At 36.1% G+C, this 6,554-nt stretch overlaps 1 long non-coding RNA gene across 1 annotated transcript; it reads right to left on the reverse strand.

Moving 5' to 3' along the window:
* Nucleotides 1-275: 275 nt before the first annotated feature.
* LOC141366212 (uncharacterized) lies at nucleotides 276-1,848 on the reverse strand. The gene is made up of 4 exons (XR_012371311.1): nucleotides 1,725-1,848; nucleotides 1,414-1,625; nucleotides 1,022-1,181; nucleotides 276-871 (listed from the first exon to the last, which is right to left on the reverse strand). It is a non-coding gene; the product is annotated as an uncharacterized lncRNA (long non-coding RNA).
* Nucleotides 1,849-6,554: the final 4,706 nt, after the last annotated feature.

The raw sequence follows: 6,554 nt of genomic DNA on the forward strand, positions 1-6,554 counted from the left end.
GCAAAAATAAAGTAATTGTGTAGTGCGCAAATTAAACAAACCAAAAGTGTAAATTTTCTTAATACATTACCCACCAACAAAAAACAAGTCACAATACAATAAAAACAAGTGTTAAATAAGTAAAAAAATGTAAAGTGCACAAATCAAAAAACCAACAAAAAAAAAAGGTAGTGAATCAACCTAAAAAAAAAAAAAAATTTAGTAAATGTGCAGTGTAATAAAAGAACAACAAAACTGGTTAAAAAAATACAAACTATTTACATGTGCAATAAAAATATAACTAAAAAACAATAGCAGCAGAAGACAAAATAAAAGCAACAATTACAATAACAGATTAAAAATCAAGCAGTAGGTTAAAATGTTAAACAAAGCAGTAATGGACAAAGTACATGTGAACCCAAAAATAAAGGCTGGTTATAAAAGACAAACTAAAAATGTAATATCAGAAGAGAAAAATCAACCAAGCTTCAAAAATAAAATGAGAATAATAGATTTAACCAACAGCAAATCAAGAAAATAATAAGTGTAAAAGAAATTAAAATCCAAGTTATAAAATGTTAAACAGGAAAGCAAGTGCAAATTGAAGCAAGTAAATGTGCATAAATCAAGTGAAACCAACAAACAGGTAGTAAAAGCCAAAATTGTTCACACGTGCAAAAGTAAAAAATACCTGCAAAAGTAAAAAAGGTGCAAAAGTAAAAGTGCGCAGAATTAAAAATACAATAAAATCAGTTATTAAAATTTAAATTTTGTAATGTTCTTTTTTTTCTGCCACCCTCACGATCACCAGCAAAGTAAAACCACCGTCTAATAACTTGTTCAACCTCCTGCTCAGTAATTTGGGCACAAACTGGATTTCTTCTTACAGCCTCTAGAATACGAGCATACAGATATAGAAAAATTAGCATTAAATAAAGTGTAATCGAGCATACAGTACAATACAGTATTAAAGATCCAAGACACTACATATTCATTTAATGAATGTCATAAAAACTTCTTCAAACACATCAAAAGCACTTACCAATGACAACACTTTTAAGCTCCAAATTTTGGAATGGCGTTTTTCCATTTAAACCTCTCCAGTTAATGGTTTTAGCAAAGTCATTTTTAATCGCCTGCTTCATTATTCTCCAAACCGTATCCTTCAAGTCCACCCCACCCAGCAATCCAAGTTCGAGTACCTGAAATGTTTTAAAACACACTTTGTCATTGAACACTTTCATTACTTTTGAATATTAATATGCAATTACTACACTACATAAAATTTATCACAAAATTCAGAAATTAACTCGTTTAACTCGATACGTTTGCTATAGACTGAACACGGTTTAATTATAAGAGTAATGAGAAAAATATATGTATGATATTACAGTAGGCATTAGGTAACTGTTCATAAACGTTAGTTACACCTACCACTTTTCGTCTCGTTTCCGGTGCGGATTGAAGATCACTTTCCAGGGAAGTGAATGATCTTAAATCTTCAACTGGAAAATATTTTGGAGTTAAGTGGTTATCCTCCGTGATCTCACCAACATTGTTTTGTTTGAGATCTTGAACCATTCTTACAAGACGTCTTTGCTGCTCCATAACTATTTCAAGTTTTGTCAAAATGTCATGAAGAATTGCTGAAACATTAAACAAATTGTAAGGTTACCACACCAGTCCTTTCTTTGACATCAGGCTTACACTTACGGTGATTATGAAATAATTAAACAAAAACGTACATCTCTGGAATGGATCGTTGCTTGGGAGGCGCTTTGTCTGGACTCTGGGAGTCAAAGAGTCATAATGCCACAGTGATTCCACTGCGTGATCAGGAGACTGTAAAGTGGTTTCATTTTGATGTCCAGTGATATGCTGTGATGAACTGGCAGAAGACGGTGTATTGTGAAAAGGCAGGGTAGGCATCGGTTCAGGCATATCTATTGCTTGGCGTAATGAAGACCCAAGATTTCTCTCTTGCATTAATTGAAGGGCTTATGTCCAACAAGGATGGGCCTGGAGTTTCTGGGATCCGTGTCAGACACGAGGACTTCTGAGGACATATGGAGGGTTGAGGTTGTCTTTGAGGACTTGGTTGTACCTCAGTAGATGAACAAATCCTTTTAGGTGGTGGTTGTATTTGCGGGGCATGTGGCAAATTGTCTTTTTGGGGTGCAATAGCCTCGTCATCAGTGTCATAATCTTCCAAAAGGCGCCGGTTTCGTCTGTAGAGAAGGAAAAACATGTAATAATCACTAAAATGGAATAAGCTTGAAGTTTGAAAGATGGCATGTCCATGTGAAGATAATATTCAGGGGCAAATTCAGTGTTAAGATGTGTATGATAATTGACATGCATATTACTTTGCCCAATCATTAGTGTAAAAAGGTCTGCGATATATGCATTACATAATATGTAATATTAAATACACATATCTTACTTTGTTTTGCGTTTTGGTGGCCTCTGGGACTCAAGCTCTGCCTCAGACTGGAGATCAGTCTGTAGCTCAGCAAGCGGCAGCTTCCGGCGTGCTTCACCATAGCTTTCTATCAAAGACAGAATTGAAAAATAAAAACAAATCAGAAGAGCCATTTAATATTTTGAAATTAATGCATTATATAATTTTTTTTCATACATACCTGCAGTATACATAATTTTTATTTTATAAGCAGACCAAGACTCCCTAGGTTGCTCCAAACACTTGGTTGCCCTCTGAATTCCTTCACCCTTATATGGAGGCCATAAACAAATCCCATTTTTTACCCAGACTGCTGGCACAACCTCCACTTCTTGGGTATCAAGAAAGCTCACAATGTGGTACATGTTTTCTGAAAGCAAATCAATTAGATAAACATTTACTAAAAAGGTAATATAAAAGACAAACACAGAAAACATACGTCTTAGGCGAGTCACTTACTTGTGTAGAGTGAAGAACTAACAACAATCTTGTGTCCCCTTGTAAAACAAATTCTGGAAAAGAGAAACAAAAACAAAAAACAAAAAACTCATTTTAAATGAAGAAGGGGGAAAACCGCAAACCTGCCCTGTCCCTCAAGAGGCAATCTCACATACTTGTGTATATTTTGTGTAAGCCTTGCACATTTCAGCTCCAATGACAGGTCTGAAACAACAAAAATCCCTAATTCCTGTGAATCTATTGGGTAGTCAAATAAACTTTCTTTCTTGGTGTACTCTTTATAAACAACAAACTCACTCCCTTTAAAGCAAATAATGTTTTGTACCAGAACAACAACATTATTAACCTCAATACAATTATCACCTTCTGAAGTTTTAAGAACCACACCATCCCGAATCAACTCTCTGAACTGCACAGAAGTTTCGTCAAACAACCGTGGAACTGGCCCATCTGTGTGCATGAATTTCATCTGTGATTTCAATTCCTTAACTTCAGTACTGCTGTTTGAGTGCACAGCCTCCATTTCAGACAGCCTTCGAATTACTTGAGTTAAGGGGCTGTGTGGTTTCCTGATCATTTTTTTCAATTTCTGCAAATAATTTTCAAAAGGAAAGCCTGATATTAGGTCTAAATGACCATGAAGTCCCACATCATCACTAAGGTGAATCAATCCATGTATATTGTACACGACAAAATCAGAGCCATACAACTTACTGAAATGTTCAACAAATGAAACAAGCAAAGTTTTGGCAAATTCATTCATTGTTAAACAAAATGTTGGATTTGCTAAAATGCAGATTGCAGCAGACAAAAGCATGAAATTATTATACACTTGTTCGGACAGAAAACGTTTAAGAACAACTGGCCCAGTATACAGAAGAAACTGCCTAAATTCTGTTGCTTTCCATCTTAGTCTTTCCTCCAGACTCCTTGGTTTTCTAGCAAATTCAACTGGGACAAAAACTCTTAAATTAGTTAATCTTTCAGAGATAGTCTTAACATGATGTCCAGAAAGACGACATGGTAAAGGTCCAGTACTGGTCATCCACAAATCTAAAAGTCTTCGAACCACACCAAGACACACCAAATGCATATAATCATGAGGAAAGCAACTAACCATCCCTATATTAGTATTAGTCAGAGGTGAATGTCCTGTGTGATGATCTTCATCTAGAGCTAGCTTAAAAGACTCATCAGTCCTTGGAAATGCACAAATCTCAGGGAACGTCATGCGATGGTTACTGTAAACACCTGACTGAACACACTTGTCACATCCAGAATAGCCAGTATGAGTTTTAATGCATTTAACAAAGGCTCTAGCTGGAGCATCACATATAACTGAAGTTATCTTCAACCAAAAAGACTTACCATTTATAACAAAACCTTGGGTCAAGCTATTTATCTCCTTTACAAGAGCATCTAGGTAGTCTGAAACAGGGTTTGGCTTTTTAACACCACAAAATAAAGCTATTAAAAATGGCTTTTTATCAACACAATCCTGCAACATACCCAACACTGGCCAGAACTGAAGAGATGAACTTTTAAACAAAGGCAGGCCATCTATATTTAGCTGTAACCTGAACACATGTCTATCAGGAACTTTAAGAGACAGGTTTTCAAGCGTTTTACCAAGAGATTTTAATATTCCAAAATAGTGGTAAGTACCACCTGCTACTTTATCCACCAAATACCGTTTTGTTGTTTGGAGCAAAGAACGCCCATCTTTTGGAAGGAATGGATGATGTACTTTAAGTATAGACAGAAGTGCTGTAAGAGCAACTAAAGAAACACCAAACTTAACTGCCCAGCCTGACAAAGAGCTTGCCAAATCATTACATGAAAAACTTTCATTCGAGTCACTATCATTAGAATCTTCACTAGAAATCTCCTCCTCACATTCATAAACAATCTCAACACTAGAACAAACATCTTCAGCGTCAGTGTTTGGTCTCTTTTCAGGCAGAGGATTGATCTCCTTCTCAAAAGACTCAAACATCCTATCGACACGTCTAACTGCCCTTTTACGCATGTTTTTTCGCTCAAGTCGCTCACTTCGCTTGGCCCACAAGTTTTCCATTATGCACTGTAAATGAGGATTGTGAATATCTGTGGCACTTCAAGCAAAAAGAGCTACGAATGAACAAACAAGCCAACCGAGCAATGCGCTGCTTAGAATTACTAAAACCTTTTTCTCGCTTTTTTTTAAAGAAATCTCAAAGTACTTCCCTTTGTGTAAAAAGTCAACAAGCGAGGCAGAAGTTCAGCAGCATGTAGTAAAACAGCAGTTTGAATTTCACATCCACAGCGTATAGACGGTTTCAGCAGTAACAACACGCGGCTTTCGTGGTCATCACGTAACTTCCGGTAAACTCTGCGAAGAATAGATAACAACAAAGTCCTTTTAAAGAAGTTTATGTATATAACAAGCAAAATAAACAACACCTAGATTACATAGGAACCCAAAACATTTGTTATTTTCGACGATGTATTTGTTTAAGAGTTCAGTTTCAGCAACTAGTCAGACCATTAAACAAACAGAAACCGACGAAACGGACTGAACAAACAAGTACGCTGCTAAGAATGACTATAACATGTGCCTAAGCTTTCTTTTAAAAAAAAAGTTTACTTACCTTTGTGTAATAAAATCCCAGATGATAAAGATCAACAAGCGAGGCAGAAGTTCAGCAGCATGTAGTAAAACAGCAGTTTGAATTTCACATCCACGGCGTGCGTTCTAGCATAAAAAGTATAAGAGCCACAAGTGAACAAACGAGTACGCTGCTGAGAACTACTATAACATGTGTCTTAAGTTAAGCTTTCTTTAAAAAAACAAAACAAGTTTACTTACCTGTGTGTAATAAAATACCAGAAGATAAAGATCAACAAGCCAGGCAAAAGTTCAGCAGCATGTAGTAAAACAGCAGTTTGAATTTCACATCCACGGCGTGCGTAAATATGCGTGGCTGGCTGGCTGCTACGTAACTTCCGGTTCCTCTTGTGGGTGGGTTATTTCGACCTCATGCGGCGCCTGCGCAGACTGATTGGTGCATGACATCACAATACCGCGAGAGTGACTCAAAAGAACACTGAACATTTAGATCGATCGGGCTGAGCAGCTCCCGCATGAAGTCGAACAGGTCTATTCAATCCGCCGCCGCGTTGATTCCAAAACGAGGGATTGTTCAGGGGTGCGTGGTTGCAATGCAATTTAGAATTGAGAACAGACGCGCTCAACTCCCAAATAGTTTATGAGTGCGAGTAATAAAGAAGTATCAAAATAAAAATGAAAAAACGCACTCTCAAAATATAATTTCATAGATTTATTTGTACCATGTCCGGACATGGTACAAATATCTATGAAATTACATTTTGAGAGTTGCCAACCAATTTCCCATTGCCAACCAACTAAGTTGCTAACAGTTGTGAAAACTTGACATTGTCAAGCATTTATTTGGCTTATTTTTCTTGCCATTTTATTTTTGAAATATTCCTGATGTATTTTATATTGCCAACTGTGAAATAATGAAAACCAATTGAAGTACTTCATTTAAGAATATTTTATAGTATTTTTATTATTAATTTATATTATTACTAATTAACTAATTAATTTTATTATTACGTTTCACCATCCCACAAAAATGTTTTACAATACATA

This window comes from Misgurnus anguillicaudatus, chromosome 9, assembly GCF_027580225.2.
Source record: "Misgurnus anguillicaudatus chromosome 9, ASM2758022v2, whole genome shotgun sequence".
NCBI classification, from domain to species: Eukaryota; Metazoa; Chordata; class Actinopteri; order Cypriniformes; family Cobitidae; genus Misgurnus; species Misgurnus anguillicaudatus.